The 26,130-nt window shown below is 47.8% G+C and overlaps 1 long non-coding RNA gene across 1 annotated transcript; it reads right to left on the bottom strand.

Moving 5' to 3' along the window:
- Positions 1-550: 550 nt before the first annotated feature.
- On the bottom strand, positions 551-24,879 carry LOC122464807. Its single transcript, XR_006289197.1, has 3 exons — positions 24,620-24,879; positions 22,967-23,048; positions 551-1,256 (listed from the first exon to the last, which is right to left on the bottom strand). It is a non-coding gene; the product is annotated as an uncharacterized LOC122464807 (long non-coding RNA).
- Positions 24,880-26,130: the final 1,251 nt, after the last annotated feature.

The raw sequence follows: 26,130 nt of genomic DNA, 5'->3' as shown, positions 1-26,130 counted from the left end.
GTTTGATCTGGGGGGTTAACTTATGCCACATTTAGTTGGAAGATATTAAAAAAAAAACAACTTAGAAGAGTCGGAAGCTAAAGAGTTCACATGAATTTAAATGTTTGCTAAAATTAAAACTGGATGTATTTTTTTTAAAAATTGTTGAACTTTAGGTGATATTTTTTCATGAAACTTTTGATTACTTTCCTGGTAGCTCCAGTTAGGATCCACATGAACTAAACCAGCATGTGTCATACAGCTCTACCATTCATAGTTCATAATACTGTATCTACTTCCAAATCTGAGATTTTTTTTCTCCCTAATCCACTTGGGGTTCTTCAAGGAACAAAAAATAATTTTTCTATAGGGTTTTTGTGGTGCTCACGAGACATTGTGAAACACTCACATGAGGGGGTGTTTCAGGGGCAGCAGACAGTGGACAAAGTCCAGACAGCATGACTCCATTGGAGCCATTCTTCTGTAATGTTGGAAGAGGGAAATAGTGTCCTTCAGCAGATCTTGGGTCACCCATGGATTCAGAGGGCCAAACCACTTCCTGTGGGTGCCTAGTATTGAAGTATCTGGGAAAAAAACTCCTTGCTCACTCTGATGGGTTTCTACATGAAGGGGTAATCTGGTCCAATGAAAATTGAAGCAGCTACATTCTGTGTTAGTTTAGGATAATGGAGTGACAATGGAATACAGTCTCTAGGAAATTCATAGATAATGAATTGTAATAATGGGTGGGCAACCCAATTAATGTCAGCCAAAATAACAGGGTAATAAAAAAGTCAAACTGAATTTGGTCCTTTTATACAGTTCAAAAATAAATTGTGTGTTTTACATTTTACTCACCTTTTTATCTACTGGTTTTGGACAGGCCAAGAACAGGTAGTACTGAGGATTTCATGAGGCAATTTGAACATGAGATATTTTCAGAATAACTTCTATGCCACATAATTTTGGATCATCCAGAAGTTTTGATGATCATCTGATCTGAGCCCATGAACCTTTGGAAGTTCTTACTAAACTAGCATACCTAAGCCAAGATAAGCGACAATCAAAACTTCCCAGTCTTTCTTGTCAAGAAGTAGTCTCAGCCTAGTACTGTTCCATAATGAGAAGATGGTGTAATGAGTTCCTCTATTGTGTCCCAGGAGTGCTTGGCACAGCTAAGGAAGGCAGGTAAAAATGGCCCTTTGCAGTCTCCTGGTCCTGGGGATGCTCTATGAAGAGCTGTACCATCTTCAGGGTTCCTTGGTATCTGCCAGATTCTGAGAGCAACAAAGGGTCATTGTGGCACTCAGGGATCACCAGGTCATAGGGGTGTCCCAGCCATGCCCCCATACATACACTGGTAGCCATGAAGGGGTAAGAGAGTTAGGAACCACAAAGGTGTATATATATATACATACAGATATATATATATCTCCCTCAAAAATCTCCCTATTCAGACGAGATCTTGTGTGCCAGATGCAGGGATTAAGCAGCATGTTAGGCATTTGGAGCAGTGCAAAGTAGCCAAAGCACAGAGCAGAACCAGAGCTGATATCTTTGGTATTACATTGAGAATGACTGTCAAAGTGTAAGTCTGATTTCAGAGCACCAGCAAGTCATTTAATGGTTAAACGTTATAAGCTACGAAAACAGACTGCTTACCTTTTTGACTAATGTAAGGCAGACAGGAAATCTGTTCTGGCAGTCGAAGAAAAGCTAAGATAATTATTTTGAGGGAATTGAAAACATCCCTTTTTATCATCATACAAATATAATAAGAGAAAAATATACATACAGGGAATATCGGTGGTGTTTTTCAATTAGCTCAATCAATCAGAATAAACATGGTTAGTCAAACTAGTTTTACAGCTCTGATCATCATCTATCAAACCAAATTGAGGAATATTTCTGACTTTATGACATGGCTAAGTAAACTCTGCATAAAATAGTGCATTTTTTCCTGTCTCTGTCCTAGTTAAAAATCAAAAGCATTCTATGGGGTTATCTAAAACTGAAGTTATGTCAATGTCATAAGTGTAGTTCATTACTCAGGCTGTAAAGGGCTTTTGTGTCTTCTGCTTTGTTTTTTAAAAATGACAAATGATTAACCATAAACAGCAAAAAAGGAGGAAAATAAGAGTTATTAATATATTTTCTGGATAAAAAATATCTCAAATATCATTCAGAATACACTCTACTTGGTTGCCCTTGTGTCTTCAGGAAGTACAACCATAATTGGTCTTGATTGCATCCCTAAAAAATGTGACTTCACCCAAAGCACTATTGATACAGAACATTTCTAGAAATTTTATTCATTCTTCATGTCATTAAAAGTTTCTCTAGTTTGTTTTTAAACCTTTAGATAATTAAATATTCCATTAATAGTTTCCTATTTGATAAAACACTGAAACAAAGTTCCTTTCCAGTTGTTTTCCATGATTGTTTTCAATATGTGTTAACCTCTGTATTCAGAAGTTTGCGATGCTCAGGACAAACTAAAGCCGAGAAAAAACTTTGCAGGCCACCTCTGCCCTCATTTACACAGCTGAAACTCCCATTGATTTCAGGGGGAATTGCATCATCAGATTTCCCACCACCTTTCACCTGTGTGTGCACATTTTTAAAGTGCACAAATTATACAACTGAACTGTATGTTCAGGTAAGAATGATTATCTGTCTGTTATAAATGGTAGTATTAAAGTTCTCTCCTGCTAGTATCTGGAAGCTGAAAAGATTATTTGTTTTTAATGGGGTCCATGTTGAGATTGCTTTTTGTTAGCCCTGGTCTACACTACAGGGTTAGGTCAAATTTAGCCATGTTAGATTGATTTTATAATGAATGCATCTTCACAAGCAACCCCATTCCGTCAACCTAAAGGGCTCTTAAAATTGACTTCTGTACTCCTCCCCGGAGAGGGGAGTAGTGCTAAAATCGACCTTGCTGGGTCAAAGTTGGGGTAGTGCGGACACAAATCGATGTTATTGGCCTTCGGGAGCTACCCCAGAGTACTTCAATGTGACTGCTCTGGAGAGCACTTTCAACTGTGGTGCACTAGCCAGGTACACAGGAAAATCCCCGGGAACTTTTGAATTTCATTTCCTGTTTGGTCAGCGTGGCGAACTCAGCAGCACAGGTGACCATGCAGTCCCCCCAGAATCGCAAATGAGCTCCAGCGTGGAGCAAACGGGAGACACTGGATCTGATTGCTGTATGGGGAGAAGAATCTGTGCAGGCAGAACTCCGATCAAAAAGAAGAAATGCTAATATATATGCCAAAATCGTACAGGGCATGATGGACAGAGGCTACAACAGGGACACACAACAGTGCCGCGTGAAAGTCAAGGAGCTCAGGCAAGCCTACCAAAAGACAAAGGAGGCAAACGGTTACTCTGGGTCAGAGCCCCATACATGCTGCTTCTATGATCAGCTGCATGCCATTCTGGGGGGGGGACCCTACCACTACCCCACCATTGCCCATGGACACCTGCAAGCGGGGGTCTCATGCAACACGGAGGAGGATTTTGTGGATGAGGAAGAAGAGAAGGAGGAGGAGGAGAATGCGCAGCAGGCAAGCGGTGCATCCATTCTCCCCAGCAGCCAAGACTTTTTCATCATCCTGGAGCCAATACCCTCCCAAGGTTGGATCCCCAACCCTGAAGGTGGAGAAGGCACCTCTGGTGAGTGCACATTTGTAACTACAGTACGGGGTTTAAAAGCAATAGTGTTTAATGTTTGATTTGCCCTGAAGAATTGGGATGCATTCGCGGCCAATACAGCTACTGGAAAAGTCTGTTAACGTGTCTGGGGATGGAGCGGGAATCCTCCAGGGACATCTCCATGAAGCTCTCCTGGAGGTACTCTGAAAGCCTTTGCAGAAGGTTTCTGGGGAGGGCTGCCTTATTTCATCCTTCATGGTAGGACACTTTAGCAGGCCAAGCCAGTAGCAAGTAGTCTGGAATCATTGCAGCACAAAGCATGGCAGCGAATGGTCCTGGGTTTTGGTTGCATTCAAGCAACATTCGGTCTTTATCTTTCCATGTTAGCCTCAGGAGAGCGATATCATTCATGGTCACCTGGTTGAAAGAGGGGAATTTTTGTAAGGGAACAGTAAAAGGACCCTGTTCATGCTGGGCTGTTTGCTCTTGGCTAAAAGGGATCATCCCATAGCCACGGGGCGGGGGGATGGGTGAAGGGATCATCCCAAATAGCCACGTGGAGGGGTTAGGGGAGGTGTGTGCTGCACATCCACCCGAAAACCGCAGCCCCTCCTTTTAAATGGCAAACCCAACCAGCATTACTTGCTATGGGAAAGGAGGACGCTGCATTTTGAAAACATTCCCACATGTTATGAAGGCGTTAGAAGCCAAACCATGGCTTACCATGGCTTCCTGGAAACCGAATTCTGTTGCCCAGCCGTGTGTGATGTGTCACCATACTGGCAGGTGCTCAATATAAAAGGCAAACTGTGACCTTGTACGGTAACTCCTCACTTAAAGTCATCCCGGTTAACGTTGTTTCATTGTTACATTGCTGATCAATTAGGGAACATGCTTGTTTAAAGTTGTGCAATGCTCCCTTATAACATCGTTTGGCAGCCGCCTGCTTTGTCCACTACTTGCAGGAAGAGCAGCCCATTGCAGCTAGCTGGTGGGGGCTTGGAACCAGGGTGGACCGGCAGCCTCCCATCAGCTCCCCACTCACCTAAGTTCCCTGTGCAGCAGCCACCTAGCAGGCCACCAGTTGCCAGCACTTCAGCTGTCCCTCCCCCCACTGCCATGTGCTGCTCTTGCCCTCTGTCTTGGAGCTTCTCCCCGAGCTTCCTGCTTGCTGGGGGGGAGAAAGAGAGGGGCTAATGTCAGGGTGTTCCCCTCCCCCTTGCTCCTGCACCCCACTTACCCCATTTCCATAGAGCAGGGGGACATAGGACAGGGCTCAGGACGGAGGGAGCTTCTTGGCAGCATCTGTGGTCTCAGCTTGCTAATTAACTTAACAAGGCAGTGTACTTAAGAGTGGGTCAGCATACTTAAAGGGGAAATGCGCATCTCTCTCTCTCTCTCACACACACACACACCATGTGTGTCTCTGTCTGCCATGCTGTCTCCCCTCCCTCCATTCCTGCTGCCTTGTAGAGTGTGAGGCTTCATTAACAATGAGTTAACCCCTTGAGGGCTCAGCCAATTGTTAGTTCATCATTTAGCAGTAAGGCATTCTCTGGGAAATATCCCACCCTCTGACTTCACCATCTCAACCAACCTTCAAAATCATCATTGCTGTGTACAGTATTAAATTGTTTGTTTAAAGCTCTTAGTGTGTGTGTGTATGTGTATATATATATATATATATATATATATATATATATATATATATATATTCTTTTGTCTGGCAAAAAAAAAATTCCCTGGAAACAATCCCCCCCTATTTACATTAATTCTTATGGGGAAATTGGATTCGCTTAACATCGTTTCACTTAAAGTTGCATTTTTCAGGAACATAACTACAACATTAAGTGAGGAGTTACTGTTCCTAAAGCACATGTGCTCTCTGCTGTGAATTGCTTGATTCACTGTGAAAGGGTCTCCCTTTTGTTCTCAGAAATGTATCTTCTTAAATTCTACTCTCCCTTTTTATCCCCCCGCAGTGCAAATGTTTATATGCTCCCCCTATCGTCTCCGTCCCTGAGGTTATCGCCGATTAGAAGGCGAAAAAAACGCGATTACGTTTTCCGAGCTCATGCAGTCCTCCCACACTGATAGGGCACAGCTGAATGCATGGAGGCATTCAGTGGCAGAGTCCAGGAAAGCATTAACTGAGGATGATGAGAAGAGGCAGGATGCAATGCTGAGGCTAATGGGGAAGCAAACGGACATGCTCAGGCATCTGATGGAACTGCAGGAAAGCCAACAAGAGCACAAACTGCTGCTGCATCCACTGTACAACCACCTGCCCTCCTCCCCAAGTTCCATAGCCTCCTCACCCAGACACCCAAGAATGCAGGATGGGGGGAGGCTCCAGGCACCCAGCCACTCCACTTGAGAGGATAGCCCAAGCAACAGAAGGCTGTCATTCAAACAGTTTTGATTTGTAGTGTGACTACAATAAGCAATGTGTCCTTGTCCTTCTCTCCTCCCCTCCTCCCCCACCCCACCTGGGCTACCTTATCAGTTATCTCCCTTTTTTAAAATTCATAAAGAAAGAATGCATGGTTTCAAAACAATAGTGACTTTATTTCCTTTGCCAGCGGTGATCGAAGGGAGGAGGGTGATTGACTTACAGGGAATTAAAATCAACAAAGGAGGTGGGTTTGCATCAAGGAGAAACACACACAACTGTCACACCGTAGCGTGGCCAGTCATGAAACTGGTTTTCAAAGCCTCTCTGATGCGCAGCACGCGTACCTGTGCTCTTCTAATCGCCCTGATGTCTGGCTCTTCAAAATTGGCAGCCAAGTGATTTGCCTCAACCTCCCATCCCACCATAAACATCTCCCCCTTACTCTCACAGATATTATGGAGCACACAACAAGCAGTAATAACCATGGGAATATTGGTTGTGCTGAGGTCTAACCTAGTCAGCAAACAGCACCAGAGAGCTTTTAAACATCCAAAGGCACATTCCACCACCATTCTGCACTTGCTCAGCCTATAGTGAACTGCTCCTTACTACTGTCCAGGCTGCCTGTGTACGGCTTTATGAGCCATGGGAGAAAGGGGTAGGCTGGGTCTCAAAGGATAACTATTGGCATTTCAAAATCCCCATCAGTAATTTTCTGGTCTGGGAAGTAAGTCCCTTCTTGCAGCTTCTCAAACAGCCCGAGTTCCTAAAGATGTGAGCGTCATGCACCTTTCCCGGCCATCCCACATTGATGTTGGTGAAACGTCCCTTGTGATCCACCAGTGCTTGCAGCATCATTGATAAGTACCCTTTGCGGTTTACGTACTGGTTGGCAAGGTGCTCCAATGCCAAGATAGGGATATGCGTTCTGTCTATCGCCCCGCCACAGTTAGGGAAACCCATTGCAGCAAAGCCATCTACTATGACCTGCACATTTCCTAGAGTCACTACCCTTGGTAACAGAACATTAGTGATTGCACTAGCTACTTGAATCACAGCAGTCCCCACAATAGATTTGCCCCCTCCAAATTGATTCCCAACTGACCAGCAGCAGTCAGGTGTTGCAAGCTTCCACAGGGCAATCACCACTCGCTTCTCAACTGTCAGGGCAGCTCTCATCTTGGTATTCCTGAGCGTCAGGGAGGGTGAAAGCAAGTCACAGAGTTCTAGGAAAGTGGCCTTACACATGCGAAAGTTTCGCAGCCGCTGGGAATCATCCCATACCTGCAAGACTATACAGTCCCACCAGTCTGTGCTTGTTTGCCGGGCCCAGAAGCGGCATTCCACTGTATTAACCAGCCCCACTGCCACCATGATGTCCCAATTGCCACATCCCGTGCTTTCAGGAATGTTTGTGTCCATGTCCTCCTCACAATCGTCCTCGTGCTGCGTCTCTTAGCCAGGTTCTGCACATACTGCAGTATAATGTGTGAGCTGTTTACAATGCTCGCAACAGCAGCAGTGAGCTGAGCAGGCTCCATGCTTGCTGTGCTATGGCATCAGCGTGTGTAACCCAGGAAAAAAGATGTGAAATGATTGTCTGCAGTTGCTTTCATGGAGGGAGGGAGGGGAGACTGACGACATGTACCCAAAACCACCCACGACAACGTTTTTGCCCCATCAGGCATTGGGAGCTTAATCCAGTATTCCAATGGGCAGCGGAGACTGCGGGAACTGTGGGATAGCTTTCCACAGTGCACCGCTCCGTAAGTCGATGCTAGCCACGGTAGTGAGGACGCACTCCACTGACTTAATGAACTTAGTGGGGACATACACAATTGACTGTTTAAAATCGATTTCTAAAAATCAACTTCGATAAAATCGACCTAATTTCATAGCGTAGATATACCCTGACAAGGACATGTTCCTCAAACTGGCACCTAATTAGTGGAACAACCCTGCTTGTGCCGCATATGATACAGCTAAATGCACATTAGCTGGAATGGTATGCATGCTATGTATGTATTGCTGTGGAACATCTTTGTATGTGTGCATTTGAGGGCAAGCACTTTATTGGAAGTCATAGAAGTATTTAATGGTCTTTCCCTCATCTGGAGGCCTAGAAATGGTTTGTCAGAATTGCTGCTACTACAACTAACAGCTAATGGGGATTCTATTTTAGCTCAGTTTGTAGAATCACTGCTTTTGGATCAAAGGGTCTTCAGTTAAACTTCCAATGGAGACAGATTCCTCTCACAGCATGGCACTCATGATAACATATTCATGAGCATTTTAAAAAGACAAAGCATCTCTGACAACTAAAGAGATTGTTTCTAAGTGTTTGTCACCAGACAATTCATGTCAATCACAAATCCTTGGGAAAATATCTTTCACTACCAAGGATGCTCAATACCCTTACAAATACAGGTACACGAAACATAACAGAGATGCCATCCATGCAGCTGGGAATCGTAAGCAAAGCAAACACAGATAGGCGTTTCTGAAATATGGGAAAGACCAAATGTGAGAAGGGCTAAACATTGAATATAGTAAAACTATTTGTTAAATATCACCCACTGGAACAGGGATCTTTGAATAATTACAATGGGAGTTTTAGAAGTTTAGAGCCACATTTGAATCAATACAAACTATAATATAATCTATTGCTTTCTCATATAATGCATCTATGATACATTGGCAAGGTGTGCATTAATTCCCCCATCTAGCAGTTGGTCCACTAGAGCAGTGGTTCTCAAAGCCGGTCGGCCGCTTGTTCAGGGAAAGTCCCTGGCGCGCCAGACCGGTTTGTTTACCTGCCATGTCCGCAGGTTCAGCCAATCGCGGCTCCCACTGGCCGCGATTCACCGCTCCAGACCAATGGGGTCTGTGGAAAGGGCGGTCAGCACGTCCATTGGCCCGCACCGCTTCCCACGGCCCCCATTGGCCTGGAGTGGCGAACCACAGCCAGTGGGAGCTGTGATCGGCTGAACCTGTGGACGCGGCAGGTAAACAAACTGCTCCGGTGCACCAGGGGCTTTCCCTGAACAAGCAGTGGACTGGCCTCAAGAACTACTGCACTAGAGGAAAATAGCCTACTACTGCTGTCACTTGATGGAGTTATTATTTTAACGCAAGGCCTAGATGTCTGTGCTGCCATGATGAAGATCCAGAATTCAAACCTACTGATGAGTAATGTAATAGGGATGGGGGAAAATGGCCACTGCACATGTACTCATGCTTATGAAGTTGTTTATGCAACTGAAGAAGACTATAGAAGTTAAATTCTGCTCTCAGAATGTATATGTGTAACTGTAGCTATATAGTTGTATGTCCATGTCTAACTATAAACATTTATATGTATAATTATACAAAATTAGAAGAGCCACAGGAATGATTAAAGGATTAGAAAACATGCTATGATAAAAGAAGGGGGCAGGGGTAGCTTCCTTTTATGGTAACCCAGCCAGCCAATAGCTATAAAATCCCTCTTAGTAGCTGTTCTCTAATTGCTCTACCTGTAGAGGGTTAAAGGGTCTCACTGCTATGCATAGGTAAAAGGAAGTGAGTGGGCACCTGGCCAAAAAAGCCAATGGAAAGGCTAGAATTTTTTAAAAATTGAAACAAGACTCCCCTTTTGTCTGACTGTTGTTCTCCCGGGGAGAAGCAGACAGGACAGCAGTGACGCTGTAAGAAGCTTGGGCCAGGTGTACAAAAATCATCAGTATCATACCTAGAAACTACTCATTTAAAACCCCAGATATGTTAGTAGATCAGGAAATGTCTAGGAAGACACGATTAGGTTTATTCCTTTTATTTCATTATGGCTTGTCGATTCCTCTGTGCTAAACCCAGGTGCTTTTGTTTTGCTTGTAACCTTTAAGCTGGACCTCAAGAAAGCTATTCTTGATGCTTAATCCTTATAGTTGCTCTTTTAAAATCCAGCAATAGCCTGAGTTCCCAGATGTATTTTCTTTCTTTTTTTTATTAATTGTTCTTTTTTTAGAACAGAATTGGATTTTTTTGTTTTAAGAGGTTTGTGCACATGTTGTTTAATTAGCTGGCGGCAACAGCTGATTTCCTTTGTTTTTCTTCCTTCTCAGCTCTTCCCTGGAGGGGATGTGAAAGGGCTTGAGGGTACCCCACAGGAAGGAATTCCCAAGTGCGTCTTCCTGGGCTCTCAAAGGGGTTCTGCACTTGGGTGGTGGCAGCGTCTACCAATCCGAAGTCAGAGAAAAGCTGTAACCTTGGGATTTTAATACAAGCCTGGAGTGGCCAGGATTAATTTTTAGAATCCTTGTGGGCCCGCACCTTCTGCATTTGAAGTGCCAGAGTGGGAATTAGACTTGACACATGCTTTATAGTGAAAGGTTTGAGGAGCTCAATATATTTAGCTTATCTAAGAGAAGGTGAAGGAATGCTTGATTAGTCTGTAAGTACCTACATGAGAACAAATATTTAATAATGGGCCCTTCAATCTAGCAAAGAAAGGTATAACATGATCCAATGGCTGGAAGTTGAAGCTAGACGAATTCAGATTCGAAATAAGGTAAACATGTTTAACAGTGAGAGTAATTAACCATTAGAACACCTTATCAAGGGTTGTGGTGGATTCTCCATCATTGACCATTTTTAAATCAAGATTAGATGTTCTTCTAAAAGATATGTTCTCGGAATTATTTTAGGGAAGTTTTATGGGCTGTGTTATACAGACCAGATGCAGCACTACTGTGTTATACAGGCTACTACAGCACATCAAACTAGATGAGCATGATGATCCCTAAGGTTTGTCCCTACTTACAATAAAGAGAGTTTTATTTTTCATAGAATAATTATTTCTTTAATCGAACAGAATCAATCTCTATATCTTAATGCTCAAAATATAGCTGCTGATTCCACATCCTAGTTGACTTATTGAAATAAATTAACCAGTTTCCACCCATTCCTGGCCACATACTTATCAGTTGCATCAAAACACCCATATTATTTGCAGGTACTCTCCACAACACTGGGACCAGTCTCTGCTCTGCCACATATGGGGCAGTGTGTGGAGATACCAATTTCAGTTCCAAGGAAGAATGAAGGCTTTGCTGGCTGTGCAACCACTGCAGATAAGGGAATAGTTCTCCACATGGGATTCCCTTTCCTCTCTGCATCCATGGCCAAAGAGAGAGAATGCCAAACTAAAACAATATCACATAACTACAGGTAAATCCGTTTGTACTCCTGCATGACCTTTTAGAATTTGTACTTAATCAAATGCATTAGAAAAAAACGAGATATTTATGAAAATTCGTTAAAATTATTTTATTATTTCAACTACTGAACTATGCCACACTAAAAATAGGTTTCTTTTAAGTAAATTCCTACATTAAATAGGTGACTGATTGCAATAACATAATGGCATCCCTCACAAATCTCCTTTCGAGAACCCCATCCAGAGAACTCCTAGTTTAGCTGGTGATTTGTGAGTTATGATGCAGAAAGTGTACTGCAGTTAAATTCAACAGTAAACTTGGAGAAACAGGCATAAAGTATTCTTGTGTAATTTTTGCCCCATAGCTATGTTCAATTTGAGCCACCATAAGAAAGTTTCTGTGATTCAGCCCCAAAGCACAAAAATACCAATTAATTATGATGATTAAATATGTCTTCATTAGCAGCCTATAAATAAGTCATGCATAGCACTGTGCAGCTGGTATTCTCCTTCACTGAAATAAAAATTCCTTTAGTAGGGTATGAAAACAGTTTAATTATAAATGTTCTCATAACTTGGCATTTGTGCTATATTATGAAATTTTGAATATCTATATCTAGAGAGAGAGAGAGAGAGAGAGATTTGCTTATACATTTGCCAAGATATTTAATATAACTATTTCTACCAGGTAGCAAAGCAGCAGATTTCCTAGATCAAGGCTGAAACAATATGTCAAAACTTTTATTTCTTATTGCTATAAATGTTTGCTTGGAATAGACATTGTTGTAAGTATGATATGTTTATAACTATTGTACAAAGATTCTCATCTCAGTGTCTGATTCTTGTAAATAAGATATTATTGTTATATTGTAATATTCTTAGAATAACCACCTTTGGAAAGCCTTATCTGGAAAGAGCTTAGAACAAAGCATGTGACACAAAATGGATGGTTGGTTGTCATATAGTAAAGAACACAGTCACCAAGAATCCTTGGTATTTTGCATGATAGCTCATCCGTCTCTATCCATTTATTGCCAGTATTTGTAATGTGCCCCTCACCACAGTATCTGGGCATCATTAATCCCCAGGACATCTCTAAATATAATCCTTAATTATTTTTAAAAAATTAAGTGAAACCTACAGGAGACCATCCTTATATAACAAGCACCTGTCTAAACAAATTACATTTAGGGATATTCAGAGTCAATGATTACTTTTCTTCTCCACTTCTTTTAAAAGATCACCTCTGTTAAGCAATCATTTTTGTCATTCACTTGCATTGTTGATTAAGACTGATTTTGTTGTATATAACCAGATGTCGACCAATCTGTCCATTAAAAAATCCCTAACAGGATCATCTCTTACTTCATGACAAAAGTGATGTTTCCTGTTTGGCCAAAATGTGGTGCTCAGACATTGACATCTTTCCTCTCCAACAGACTATCTGAAAAATATCTTATATTGTTAGCCCTGGTCATATTGGCCAAACCTACATTCTCCTCCTATTCAACCTCCACTTACCTTTCTTTAAAAACCTTCTCCCTCTACTATCCTTCACAATGAAATTGACGAAGCTTACTTTTCTATTAGACTTTCCTCTTCTAGTCTCATAATAATTTAAAGCATCTGTCACTGATCTCTTTGACTACCTTATCATTTACTTCCTTTCTACTCTGAATGTTAAACTTTGGGAGAATTTAAGAACTTAGGATAAAGTTCTCGATCTTTTAAAATATAAGACTGGCCATACTGGGTCAGACCATTGGTCCATCTAGCCCAGTATCCTGTCTTTTAACAGTGCCCAAGGCCAGGTGCTTCAGAGGGAACGAACAGAACAGGTAATCAACAAGTGATTCATTACCCTATTCCCAGCTTCTGGCAAACAGAGGGTAGGGACACTTCAGAGCATGGTTTTGCATCCCTGTCTATCCAGGCTAACAGCCATTGATGGACCTATCCTCCATGAACTTATCCAGTTTTTTTAGAACATTGTTATCATCTTGGCCTTCACAACATACTCCGGCAAAGAGTTCTACAGGATGACTGTGCACTCTGTGAAGAAATACTTCCTTTTGTTGTTTTAAACCTGCTGCCTATTAATATAGTTTATTTCTAAATGATTGTTTTGAAGATTGAGCTCTTTTGATGTCCAATCAAGAACTAGAAGTATACTGTGAAAGAGTTCCTCCTCTACCTTGGTGGGTCTTACGCTTATTGGTGGATTTGCTCACCTTGGAGCTTCACAGCAGCCCTCAGCTTGGCAGTTTTTGTGACCCCACAGTCCAGGTCAACTCCTCCTGTGTCTGACCAGGAGTTGGAAGGTTTGGGGGGAATCCAGGCCCGCCCTCTACTCCGGGTTCCAGCCCAGGGCCCTGTGGAATGCAGCTGTCTAGAGTGCCTCCTGGAACAGCTGTGCGACAGCTACAACTCCCTGGGCTACTTCCCCATGACCTCCTGTACCCAATATCTTCTTTATCCTCACTAGAGGACGTTCCTCCTGGTGTCTGATAATGCCTGTACTTCTCAGTCCTCCAACAGTATGCGTTCTCTCTCAGCTCCGAGCACCTCTTGCTCCCAGCTCCTTACACACACACCACAATCTGAAATGAGCTCCTTTTTAAACCCAGGTGCCCTGATTAGCCTGCCTTAATTGATTCTAGCAGCTTCTTGATTGGCTGCAGGTGTTCTAATCAGCCTGTCTGTCTTAATTGTCTCCAGAAGGTTCCTGATTGTTCTGGCACCTTCCTTGTTACCTTACCCAGGGAAAAGGGACCTACTTAGCCTGCTCTCCTGCTGCTGCCCTCTGGCCTGGGCTTTCCTTGCTTTTTGCCCCTGCTTTCGGCTTCCCCACCGACCGGGCCAGACACTCTCCCCCCTTTCTTTTCTTTTTGTTGTTGTTTTTTTCTTTCTCTGCTGTTGCTAGAGTTCTGGCCGGCTGCCAGCTGGCTGTTAGACCCCCCCCCCCAGCCCCTCGCCCGCTCACCCTCAGACGCTGCTGCCGCTCCAGCTGAAAACCCCCCCGAGAGAGGGGGGGCCTGCCAGCCCGCTTCCCCGGAGGGGGGGAGTGGAAAGACCCAGACCCAGCCGCTGCTGTTTGTCTGTGGACCCATCTCCAGTTGAGAGGGATCTTATCACTTGCTCCAGCATTTCTGGAATGCAAAAAAGAAAACCCGAAATAGACAGAGAAAAAGCCATCCACCGGAGGAACACTGCCTGGGGAATCTACAAATCGCCGTGGAGGGGGCCTCAGACTGAGTAACTTTCGAACTGTGCTCTCATGTGGGGGGAGGCCTTGACTGTGTCTTAACTGTGTTTGTAGGGACCCAGGGGGTGTGGCACAGAGCTGCCCCCCAATCCATCTGTGTCCTCCCAACCCCCACACTATGATCTTTACCCCCCCACTCCACCATCTTTGCTGGCTGTCTAACATCTGCCTCTGGACTCAGCTGCTCGCCCTGATTCCACCGCGTGGGCCAGAAACACCAGCCAACCAAACAGGACTCTCTGGACAAGCATACGGTGGTTCCTTTTCGCCCCCTCCCCCCTGAATTGTCCACCCCACAGCTTGTCCCTTTCTACCTGATCCCAGCTCTTGTTAATCACCTGCCACCGCCCCCACTGGGGCATCGGCAATAGAGGGCACCGGGGTGACCTCTGCCGCTGCCATGCCCATCGCCTCCCCAGACTCTAAGGAAGCCCCCCCAGCCGGCGGGAAAGGCCAGGGCAAGAAGAAGGGGAAGGGCCCCGCTAAAATCACCGGGCCCTCCATGGCAGGGGCCACCCCCACTGCTGCAGCCCCGCCACTGACCACAGCATCCTCCCCCCTCCACCAGCTCTGCAAATGTCCCTCCCTCAGCCCCCAGGATGTATGCCCGGGCAGTGGCAGCCCCCCCACCTGACGCCTCGTCATCTCTCCCGCCCACCACCTCCGCCACCATCAATAGCAGCCGGGGCCCCTTTCCCACCATGACAAGGAAGCACGGTGTCCGATGCCTCCTGGTGCCCGCCTCGCCCCACGTGGAGACCTATGTGCGGGCGTTGGCGAGGGTGGTGGGGCCCTCGGCCATTGTGGCGGCCTCCAAAATGTACAGGAAGGTTGTTTTCTTCTTAGCATTGGAGGCTGCTGCCCAGGAAGCAGTGGAGAGGGGCCTGGCCGTGGGGGGGGCGGGGTGTTTGTCCCCCTAGAGCCGCTAGAGGACCTGGGCATTCACCTGGTCCTGACCTCTGTCCCTTGTTTTCTCCCCAGTGCTGCCCTGCTACCCGCCCTTTCCACCCTGGGGAAACCTGTTTCTGTTATCAGCCCTCTCTCGTTGGGTTGCAAGGACCCACTCTCCATCACATTTTTTCCTTCCGCCGGCAAGTGCAACTTTTACTGCCGTCGGTGGCATGTGACGGAGAGGCGCTCGAAGGGTCCTTCCTAGTCCCCCACCAGCGGGCCCGTTACCGGGTGTACTTTTCCACGGGGGAAGCCCGGTGCTACCTCTGCCGGGTGTCGGGGATGTCCAGAGGGACTGCCCCTTAGCCTGGCAAGGAGGGGCATCTGGGATCCCCGAGACCGGGCAGGACATCGGCCCCGTCATTGCCAACACCCCTGGCTGCCCGGTACCGAACCCGCCCCCCCTCCTCTTCGGACCACCGCTACTCCCACTCAGGCCCAAGGGGCACCTCCCCTACAATGCCCAGACGAGCGGGAGAGCCCTGCCCTCGCTGCTGACAATCTAGCGGGGCCTATGGAGGAGGGTGTGGCAGAGATACCACCAGGCATGGGAGAGAACCTGCCCCAGGGTTCCTCCCTTATGCTGCCCCACCGTTCCCCCCGCAAGTCCCTGAGCCATCGCCTTTACCCCCTGACACGACCCCTGCTAACCAGCCCCCAGATGATGCCGTGGAGGGCTGGGCCCTAGTCCAGGGGAAGTGAGGCAAGTGGAAGGCTCAAGCTCTGCCTCATCTACCCGAGGCGGAGGCCCCCTGGAAGACCAGGAAGGGGGGCAGTGATGCCGAGCCTTCCGCTTTGCCCACGAGTGCGTCCCATCCACCGGTGTCAGCTGGGAAAGACGTGGCAGCACCGGAGGGTAGTGTCTCCCCTCCATGGGAGACCCTCCCCTCCGAGACCCTTGAGGAAGCCCCTTCTGTCCTGACGCTACCCGAAGCCCCCGTGAACCCCGAGGCAACCGTTGTGGCGGGTGCCGGCGGGGAGAACCCCGGGGTGGCGGAAAGTGTCCTCTCCTCCATGTTCAAGGAGATCAAGGGGCCCAGGGGGAGGACAACCTTTTGCCAGCAAATCTCAATCTGGGTGACCTCACTCCACCCCTCTTTTCCCCATGCTCCCTCCCCTTAACTGCTGCTTCCACTCCCACCTCCGAGGAGCCCCTGCACTCCTCCACCAAGCCAGCCGCTGATGGCACCCCGCTGACGACCACCGAGCCTGCTCAGGTGACAGCCAGCGCCACGTGGTGTGGAGCAATCGACTTCCTTCCTGGGCGGGGGTCCTACAGAAGATAATCCACCTCCTGATGCTGTGGCCACTAAATCCACCACAGAGTGTGCGCCCAGTGTCACCGAGAGTTCCCTCCCCACCCCCTTAACCCTTAAGCCTGATCGGGAGGCGCCACCATCCAGCTGCTTTCCTCCTGAAACCCAGAACCTCGCCTCTGCTCCTGCCCCTGCCCCTACCCCTATCCAATTTACGTCCTGCAATGTCATTGCCGCCCCTGGGGCTGTCTCCTTCCCTTTCCCAACTGATGACCCCCAGGGAGCAGCCTTTGTGTTCTCCTGTCCCGACTCATTAGGAGCTGCTATTTTCCCTCCACCGCCCCCTATCACCCCAGAGCTTGAGGCGGGCCTAGAAGCTCCAGCCCATCAGGCACCCCTTTGGGGGTCTGCACCCTGCTTGTCCATTTTAGTGGACCACAGAGCTGCACCAATGGCCCCGCCGGGGAACAACTGGGAAACTGTAACCCCACCCTGGCATGAGCTGCGAGGAGAGCTGCGGAATTTTTTAGAGGATGTCCGTGGCTCCCGCAACAAGGTACACCTTGCTCTCCAGCGATGGGGGGACTTTTCTCAAATCCTCCGGGCCACAAGGACTCTCATGGGGGAAGGTAAAGGGATGGGGAAGCAGGATGCCGTGGCCTACTGGCGGGTCCGCATCTTCCACGAACAATTACTCACCTACGGGATGGTTCACGGACTGCTGCGCGGCCCGCTGGGAGATGCGAGCGTCCCTGCCAGTGAGGACCCCCCTGACCCTCCCCATGACACCTCTCACCATCGCAACGTTGAACACCCGGGGTTGTAGGATGGCTCTCCGCAGGTCCCAGGTGCTCTCCTTCCTTTGGGAGGGAGGATACTCTGTGGATTTCCTGCAGGAGACCCATATGGACCCGACCGCCGAAGACAGTTGGCGGCTGGAGTGGGGGAACAGGGTCTACTTTAGCCATGCCACGGTTCGACAGGCTGGAGTGGCGACCCTGTTCTCCCCCGACCTATGGCCTGAGGTGCTAGGGGTCGCCGAGGCCGTCCCGGGTCGCCTGCTGCATCTCCGGGTCCGTATGGAGGGGCTCGTGGTTAACCTTGTTAACGTCTATGCCCCAACATCGGGCCCGGAGCGGCTGCAATTCTACCAGTGGGCGTCCGCCTTCCTCGGCACCTTAGATTCTCACGAGTGCCTGGTCTTGGGAGGGGACTTTAATACCACCCTCGAGGAACAGGACCGCTTGGGGACCGAGTAGAGCTCGGCCACCGCGGACACCCTCCGGGAGATAGTCAAACATCACTCCCTATTGGACATCTGGAGCGACCACAACCCAGATAACACTTCCACGTTCACCTTTCTCTGAGTGGAAGCCCATCGGTCGAGCCACTCCCGGTTGGACCGCATTTATTTATTACGCTTCCATCTCTCACGAGTCCACTCCTCCAGCATTCGGCTGGCCCCATTTTGTGACCATCATCTAGCCACCGTGACAGCCTCCCTCTGTGAGGAGAGGCCAGGGCCGGCCTACTGGAATTTTAACAACAGCCTGTTGGAGGATGAGGGCTTCGTGACGTCCTTCCGGGAATTCTGGCTGGCCTGGTGAGGGCAGCGGCATGCCTTTCCCTCGGCACGGCGATGGTGGGACCTGGGGAAGGTGCGCGCCAGGCTTTTCTGCTGCGACTATACCCGGGGCACCAGCCGACGGAGAAATGCGGCGATAAAGCAGTTCGAACGGGAGGTCTTAGAGCTGGAGAGGCATCTGGCCGCCAGCCCCGAGGACCCGCTCCTCTGCGGAGCGTGCCAGGAGAAGCGGGAGGAGCTCCGGGCCCTCGAGAACCATCGGGTACGGGGCGCCTTTGTTCGATCCCGCATCCGCCTCCTTCGGGAGATGGATCGTGGCTCCCACTTCTTCTATGCCCTAGAGAAAACGAGGGGGGCCAAGAAACACGTCACCTGCCTCCTGGCAGAAGATGGCACCCCCCTCACGGAACCGGCGGAGATGTGCAGGAGGGCCTGAGCCTTCTACGCAAGTCTTTTCGCCCCGGAGCCGACCGACCCTGGTGCTTGCAGAGTGCTCTGGGAGGAACTCCCCACGGTCAGCGTGGGCGACCGAGACCGGCTAGAGCTGCCCCTCACCCTGGCCGAGTTCTCGGAAGCCCTCCATCGCATGCCCACTAACAAATCTCCGGGCATGGACGGACTGACCGTGGAGTTTTACCGCGTGTTCTGGGACATCCTCGGCCCAGACCTAGTCACCGTCTGGGCTGAGTCTTTGCAGGGCGGGGTCCTCCCTCTGTTGTGCAGGCGAGCAGTGCTCGCCTTGTTGCCGAAGAAGGGGGACCTCCGCGATTTATGAAATTGGCGTCCCGGCTCGCTCCTCAGCACGGACTACAAAATCGTAGCAAAAGCAATCTCGCTGCGGCTAGGGTCTGTGCTGGCGGATGTGATCCACCCGGACCAGACCTATGCCATCCCGGACTGCAGTATCTTTGATAACCTATTTATGGTTCGGGACCTTTTGGAACTCGGGCGTAGAGACGGTCTGTCGTTCGCCCTCCTGTCCCTAGATCAGGAGAAGGCATTCGATAGGGTGGACCATGGGTACCTCCTGAGCACTCTGCGGGCGTTTGGCTTCGGACCCCAGTTTGTGGGTTTTCTCTGGGTGCTGTACGCTTCCGCAGAGTGTCTGGTTAAGCTCAACTGGACCCTGACCGAACCATTCAACTTCGAGCAAGGAGTACAGCAGGGGTGTCCCCTCTCGGGACAGCTGTATGCTCTGACGATCGAGCCCTTCCTCTGTCTCCTCTGCAGGAGGTTGACAGGGTTGGTGCTGCGGGAAGCGGAGCTGCGGCTGGTCCTGTTGGCGTACACCGATGACATGCTCCTCGTGGTCCAGGACCCGGGCGACTTGGCGTGGGTGGAGGCTTGCCAGACCATCTATTTGGCAGCCTCCTCTACCCGGGTCAACTGGGTGAAGAGCTCTGGCTTGGCGGTAGGAGACTGGCGGCAGGCGAGCTCCTCCCACCCGCGCTTTAGACTGCCCGGTGGATTGCGGGTCCACTGCTCTACCCCGGCATTTACCTTTCTGCCACGCATCCCTCTCCACCGGAGAACTGGGAAAACTTAGAGGGCGGGGTGATAGAGCAGCTCCGGAAATGGACGGGACTACTCCGATGTCTCTCCCTCCGAGGGAGAGCGCTGGTGCTTAATCAACTAGTCCTGTCCATGCTCTGGTACCGGCTCAACACCCTGGTCCCGGCCCCGGGTTTCCTGACCAACCTCCAGACATCGATTCTGGGGTTCTTTTGGTCAGGAATGCACTGGACCCCTGTAGGGGTTCTTCATCTACCCCTGAAGGAAGGAGGACAGGGCCTGAAGTGTCTGCACACTCAGGTCCGTGTCTTCTGCCTCCAGGCCCTACAGAGGCTCCTTTATGGTGCAGGCAGTTTGGCGTGGAGCATACTGGCACATGCCATCCTGTGCTGCATCCGAGGGCTCCAATATGACCGGCAGCTCTTTTATCTCTGTCCGGGAGGTTTTCCGTGAGACCTCTCCAGGCTGCCGGTCTTCTACTAGGACCTCCTCCAGACTTGGAAACTGTTTTTAACGACCAGGTCCATGGCGGCCACTGAGGGGGCAGATCTCCTCGCAGAGCCCCTGCTACACAACCCCCAGCTCCGTATGCAGGTGGCGGAGTCCCGCTCGGTGTGCCAGAGCTTGATCCTGGCAGAAGTCACAAGAGTCGGAGACCTCCTGGACTACGACCGGGGAGACTGGCTGGATCCCCTGATGCTCGCTCGGTGCATGGGGCTCTCCAGACCTCGTACCCCCCGGCGCATACTTCAGGAGGTGAAGGTCACTTTGCTGCCCGCTGCTAGAGCTTACCTCGATTGGGTCCTGCTTGAGGGTACGCCCCGCCCACCCTCTACCCCAGGCCCGCTGGACCTTTTAATTGGACTCCTGCCCCGTAGACCCAATCGACCCCCTCACCCCTTTACGGCGAGCTGGCTGCATGAACTGCAGCCAGTATGCTTCCAAACTGCACCAAGGAAACATCTATACAAGCTCGTGCTCCACACCCTTCATGCCCTCACCCTAGTGTCCCACCCCGACACAAAGTGGCGAGACCTTCTGCCACCTTTGGAGGGTGAGCAGCCCCAGTGGGCCAGCCTATATTCCACCTTGGTTCTGAGGCACATCGGGGACATTAGTTGGCAGCTCCTTCACGGAGCTGTGAGCACGGGCACGTACTTGGCGCGGTTCAACCCCATCCCAGATACCTGTCCCTTTTGCGGTGTGAGGGAAACCCTGGTGCACATATATTTGGAGTGCGCCAGGCTGCAGCCCCTGTTCCGACTCCTCACAAATCTTTTATTATGTTTTTGGTTGCATTTTTCCCCTCACCTTTTTATTTATGCACTCCCCATCCACAGCCTCACAAAGTCGCGGGATCTCCTAGTTTACCTCTTCCTAGCCCTGGCTAAAACGGCCATTTATAAAACCAGAGAGAGAGGAGGTTGGCCGATGGAGTTTCCTGTGACTATGGGGCTGTTTTCCGATCCTCAGTCCATTCACGTATCCGGGCGGAGTTCCTCTGGGCGGTGTCCACCAACTCCCTTGATGCTTTTGAGGAGCGGTGGGTGCTGTCCGAGGCTCTCTGCTCGGTGTCCCCGTCTGGCTCCCTTTGCTTTGACCCTTTGATTGGGGGAGAGAGTAAGGGACCCCAGCCATCGCTGCTGCGGACACCACCACCTTAGACGGGTCCTTTCACACGTGGGTGCACGTGCCCCCCCCCAGGTTGTCCACCCCACAGTCTGCCCCTCTTGTTGCATGCTTTTTTCAGAGGAGGGAATTGTTGGTGACACTCGGGCGTGGCACCAGGTAACTCGAGGGGGTGGCAGACCTTTAGAGTCGATGAAGCCCCCTCGCTCTGGACCACCAGGTAACTCGGAAGGGTGGAAGACCACGAGAGTCAAGGAAGCCCCCCGCTCTGGGCCCAGGCAAGCTTGAACACTTGTCTCCCCTGAAGCTAATGAGAAAACAATTGTGATTGGTTGCTGTGTTACACATTGCATATGCTGTTGTTTTGTTTTGTAAGTGTGTTATGCAAATAAAATACCTTTTTTGCTTCAAAAAATTACTCTCCTGTAACCATCTGGCCCAACCCTGTCACAATACCTTCTTACTTCTCAGGATGAATGACACTTTCAAGGCCAACCAGCCTAAGAGGCATTCATCTCCATCTAAGTTATTAGCTTAGATGTTTGACTCACATCAACATTATTGAAAAGTTAGTGGAACAAGCTGGGGATCAACTGCCCCAGTGTTACAAACATCAGCCTTGGTCTTGGTGTACTCAGCTGCAGAATACAGTGCACTGGTGTGGGCAAGAGGTTGCCATACCCAACTTGTGGGCAGGTAGCTGAATCAGACCATGACAATCATCGTAGGAATTTTAAAATCAACACCAATACCATGGCTTTTAGTATTAGCTACCCATTGAGATATGGCCACAGCACAAGAACTTAAATGTGCTGACGACTATGGAGAACTTCCCATCCAGCAGGCTATGGATAACATACTCCAGTAACACCAGAAATTTCAAAAACCAGTATGGACCACACATGACCAGCTCATGTCTCTGAATCTGGCCAGGGAATGTCAAAGTGTCTGGACCTCATCTGCCATTCCAAACACACATTATTACTGACACAATAAGCAGTTCTCCAGGTTTCGACCTGCCATGCAGACTTTGGACCATATTGAACCTCATCCAAAGAAATCATGGAAAATGAGGCTACTTGATGTACAAGTGGAAAATCAAAGACTCCTCTTCGTGCAACTGTGGTGAAATCATCCAAACCATCGAACATATCATAACACTGTGCCTCAAATACAGAGTCAAAGCTGAATTGGATGATATCACAACATCACAAAGGAGGCCTTGAAATGACTTATGCACCTACAACTGTATCTGTAGAATGTTACTCTGCAGATGCCATGTGTGAGAGAGATCTCCAGCTAAAATAGATCTTTGTCATCTTTGATACAAGAGATTTTTCAGCTGCTCTGTTCTGGGTAAAACTACGTCACTAAGAGCGCTGCACAGCCACCACTAGCTCAAGTGGAGAGAGATTGAAATTAAACTTGTTTACAATAATAAAAAAATATAGTGGTGACAGTGAATCATAGTGTTAGGATATATTTAGATATGGCTAGTTGTTTATAATTATAGAGGTTTAATAATTAATAAAGATAGGCTTACATGGTTACAGCTAGTGATAACAAGGTGGCAGTCGCAAGCAGTCACAGTCACATAAATCCAAAATGGAGGTCTGGGAGAGATTCTGCAAATAGCAAGCAGGAAGGCTGAGGTGAAATAAAGGTCACGCCGAAATCTGAAGGGAGAGGTCAGTTAAGCATAACACAGGTCTTCAATCAGGTCCAGCATCTAAGGTTCAGGCCTTCAATCAGGTCTTGCTTTGATTGACAGGTAAAGGCCTTGAAGCTGATTGGCTGATAATAATAGGGATTGAAGGAACCAATTAGGATAGGCTAAAATCTGTATATAAGGCAGAAAGCTAACAAGCTTGAGTCAGAGTGAGTGGAAGGTACCGGTGTGTGTGAGCAGTAGGAGAATCAAGAAGAGGAGAAGAGCTAAAAGAGCTAAAATCACTTAAGAGGCAAGCAGTAACAACGTAGCAATGGCAACACCGAAAATAGAGACAGAGCAGAAGGACTTCTCAGAAGGACAAGAAGACAGCAGAGAAAGTAAGCAGGATAACCCTTCTATAAAGAATAATTAAACTGCATGTATATGTATCCATGGGATAATAAAGCTGGATGTTTGTGTATGTTTGTTAAAATTTTAATGTTTAAAATCTTGCTGTCAGCATCCTGTATGTGACTGGCCATCGCATATAGAACGTAACCACTTGAAGCTATTTCCAGTTGTGTATTAAAGTACTCAATATTATGATACCATACATCTGTGCTAATAACATTTGTGTTATCTTATGATATGTGTTTTATGTACTGTGAAAATGTTTGTTCTTCTAAATATATGCTTTAGATTTACTGTATTAGGGTGTGTTGTGTTAAATAAAGGTTACTTTTGTTTTCAGAGAATTACTGCCTGAGTGTCAATCCTTTGAGTGAAAGGTTGCATCCATGTCCTTCTAATGGTCAATAGAGCTAGTCTGTTTTAAGGAGTCCTCAAAAAGGTCGGAGAGAAACCCTCTGGTAAAACCCTGACAAATCCTGTAGCACAGGCCTCCCCCTTTTACCTATTAAATTTGCTATTTTGGTAGATTGAGTTATTGGGGTAGACAGGCCATTGCGGAATGCCTGAAGTCTAATTTTGGAGTGTCATGGGGTAGGTACACTCCATCCCAGGTCAGGTATGGTGAGAAGAAGGGGAAAAACCTACTGCTATATTGGTTTTTTTCCTTCTTCTCACCATATGTGACCTGGTTAGGTCCTGTGTTTGTGACCCCGACTATAAAACGTGGTAGTATGGCCTAGTGACCATAGTCAATAAAGCAGCTCTTCCACTCAGGGCAGCATGGCCTACTGGTTAGAGTCAATAAAACAGCCCTTCCCCTCAGGACAGCGTGTCCTAATGGCCAGAGTCAATGAGGGTGGCCCTTCTTCTCAGGGCAGCGGGGCCCAATGACCGGAGTCAATAAGCAGCCCTTCCACCAAGGCAGCATGGCCTAATGACCCAAGTCAACAAAGTAAGCCACCTCTGTGGGATTGCATGGCCAATTGGGGAAGTTGGGCACCACTTAGGGGTGTGTGGCGCCTATGGTAGCAGGACTCAGGCCCTCCCTGTTCCTCCAAGTTCCAGCCAAGGGCCCTGGTGGTGGTGGGGGTGCTCACCACTGAGTCAGTGGGGATCCTCCTGAAACATGCTAACCCAGAGAAAAGTCTAAGTCCCTCAGTGATGCTCCATGGTTTCCCTGGGTCCTCATGTGGTATAGCTCCTTCTGGCATGGTCTCTTCTCCAGGCTTATTAGGCAGCCTGTAATCGGTACCTGTAGCACCTAACTGGAGAGAGCCCGCAGTCTGCATCCTCCTCCTTCAGCAGCCTGCCAAGAGTGAGCTGGGCTGCTTCCTTTTATACTCGCCTCCAGGCTCAGCATGCGCAGCAGAGTGGGAGGGTAGGGGCTTCCTCAGTCTGCAAAGCACAATTAACCCTTCTGAGGCTAGTGTGGGATAGGTACACCCCATCACACGGGAGTAACATCTATAGGGACCAATACCAAGAAATTCCAAACAGAACCTCCTCTTCATTGCAACTTAAAATCTACACAAAAATGAATTTCTAAGTTCTCCAGCTAGACAGCATAACCTATTTATGAACACCAATTATTATAGTTGATTTTATTCACTCAGCACTTTAATTCTATTTTTTCTTTATACCCCATCCCTCCCAAAAGATTAGTATCCATCAGACAACTTCCTTTATTATGTTGCATGGATGACCACCTGGTTAATAAACCTACAGACAAATGGATTTCACAGGCCCCCACAGTATTTAAATTAGCCAACTGTTACTAGTAATAATTCTGAAACCTTCCTTAACTAACACTGACTTTCAACCGGATACTGAAAGAACTTTGCTCCCAGTAGGGCTTGAATGATGCTGAACACTCCAAAACACTGCACCAGTACCTTTTTGAGGAGACAGAAGGGCATTCCGGTACTATCACTTATGACTGAGTTCTGCAAGCGCATTCTGGCACTTATATTTATTTATTTTTAGGACTCCTTCTCTGGCTCTCAGAACTCCCACTGAATTCAATGGTGGCTATAGAATCAAAAAATGTAGTATCAGGTTGTTTGATTGAATGAACAGTTTTGACATTCCATTTCTAAATGAACTGCTGCGATCAACCATGAAATTTCTGTCCCAATGAAGACATTAATAAAGTTATAAGCTAGTTAAAACTGTCTTGCAACCTTAATGATAGTATTAGTTTCTATTTGCTACAATGGACCAAATTCTCTATTGGTGTCAAATGGCACAGCTCCATTAATGTCAATGGAGTTGCATCAATTTACATCAGCAGAAACTGTGGCCCTATAAGTATAATATTTAGTTTTCCTTTGTATCCAGAGATCCCAGTTTATCTTTATTATATAGAATATGTGTTAGATGGAACAAAGAAGATAATGACACTGTCAGCTTCACACAGAACAAATATATTGTATTTATACTATACTATATGTCTCTCCTCCAATTTCTCCAATCAATTTTCATTAGAACTTCCTTGGCTGATTTTTTTTCTCCTATTTTCTACAATAAATGTACAGTCCATGAGAATGTATCATTGTTTATTACCAGTATCATGTCAGAGATGCATAGGATTTAGAATGCCTCCCAACACTTTGTAATGCTCTGTGACCATACATTAAGTGTAAAGA

The sequence above is a fragment of the Chelonia mydas genome, chromosome 3 (assembly GCF_015237465.2).
Source record: "Chelonia mydas isolate rCheMyd1 chromosome 3, rCheMyd1.pri.v2, whole genome shotgun sequence".
NCBI classification, from domain to species: domain Eukaryota; kingdom Metazoa; phylum Chordata; order Testudines; family Cheloniidae; genus Chelonia; species Chelonia mydas.
The sequence above is the reverse complement of the archived record's forward strand: the minus strand, read 5'-3'. Positions and strand labels throughout refer to the sequence as shown.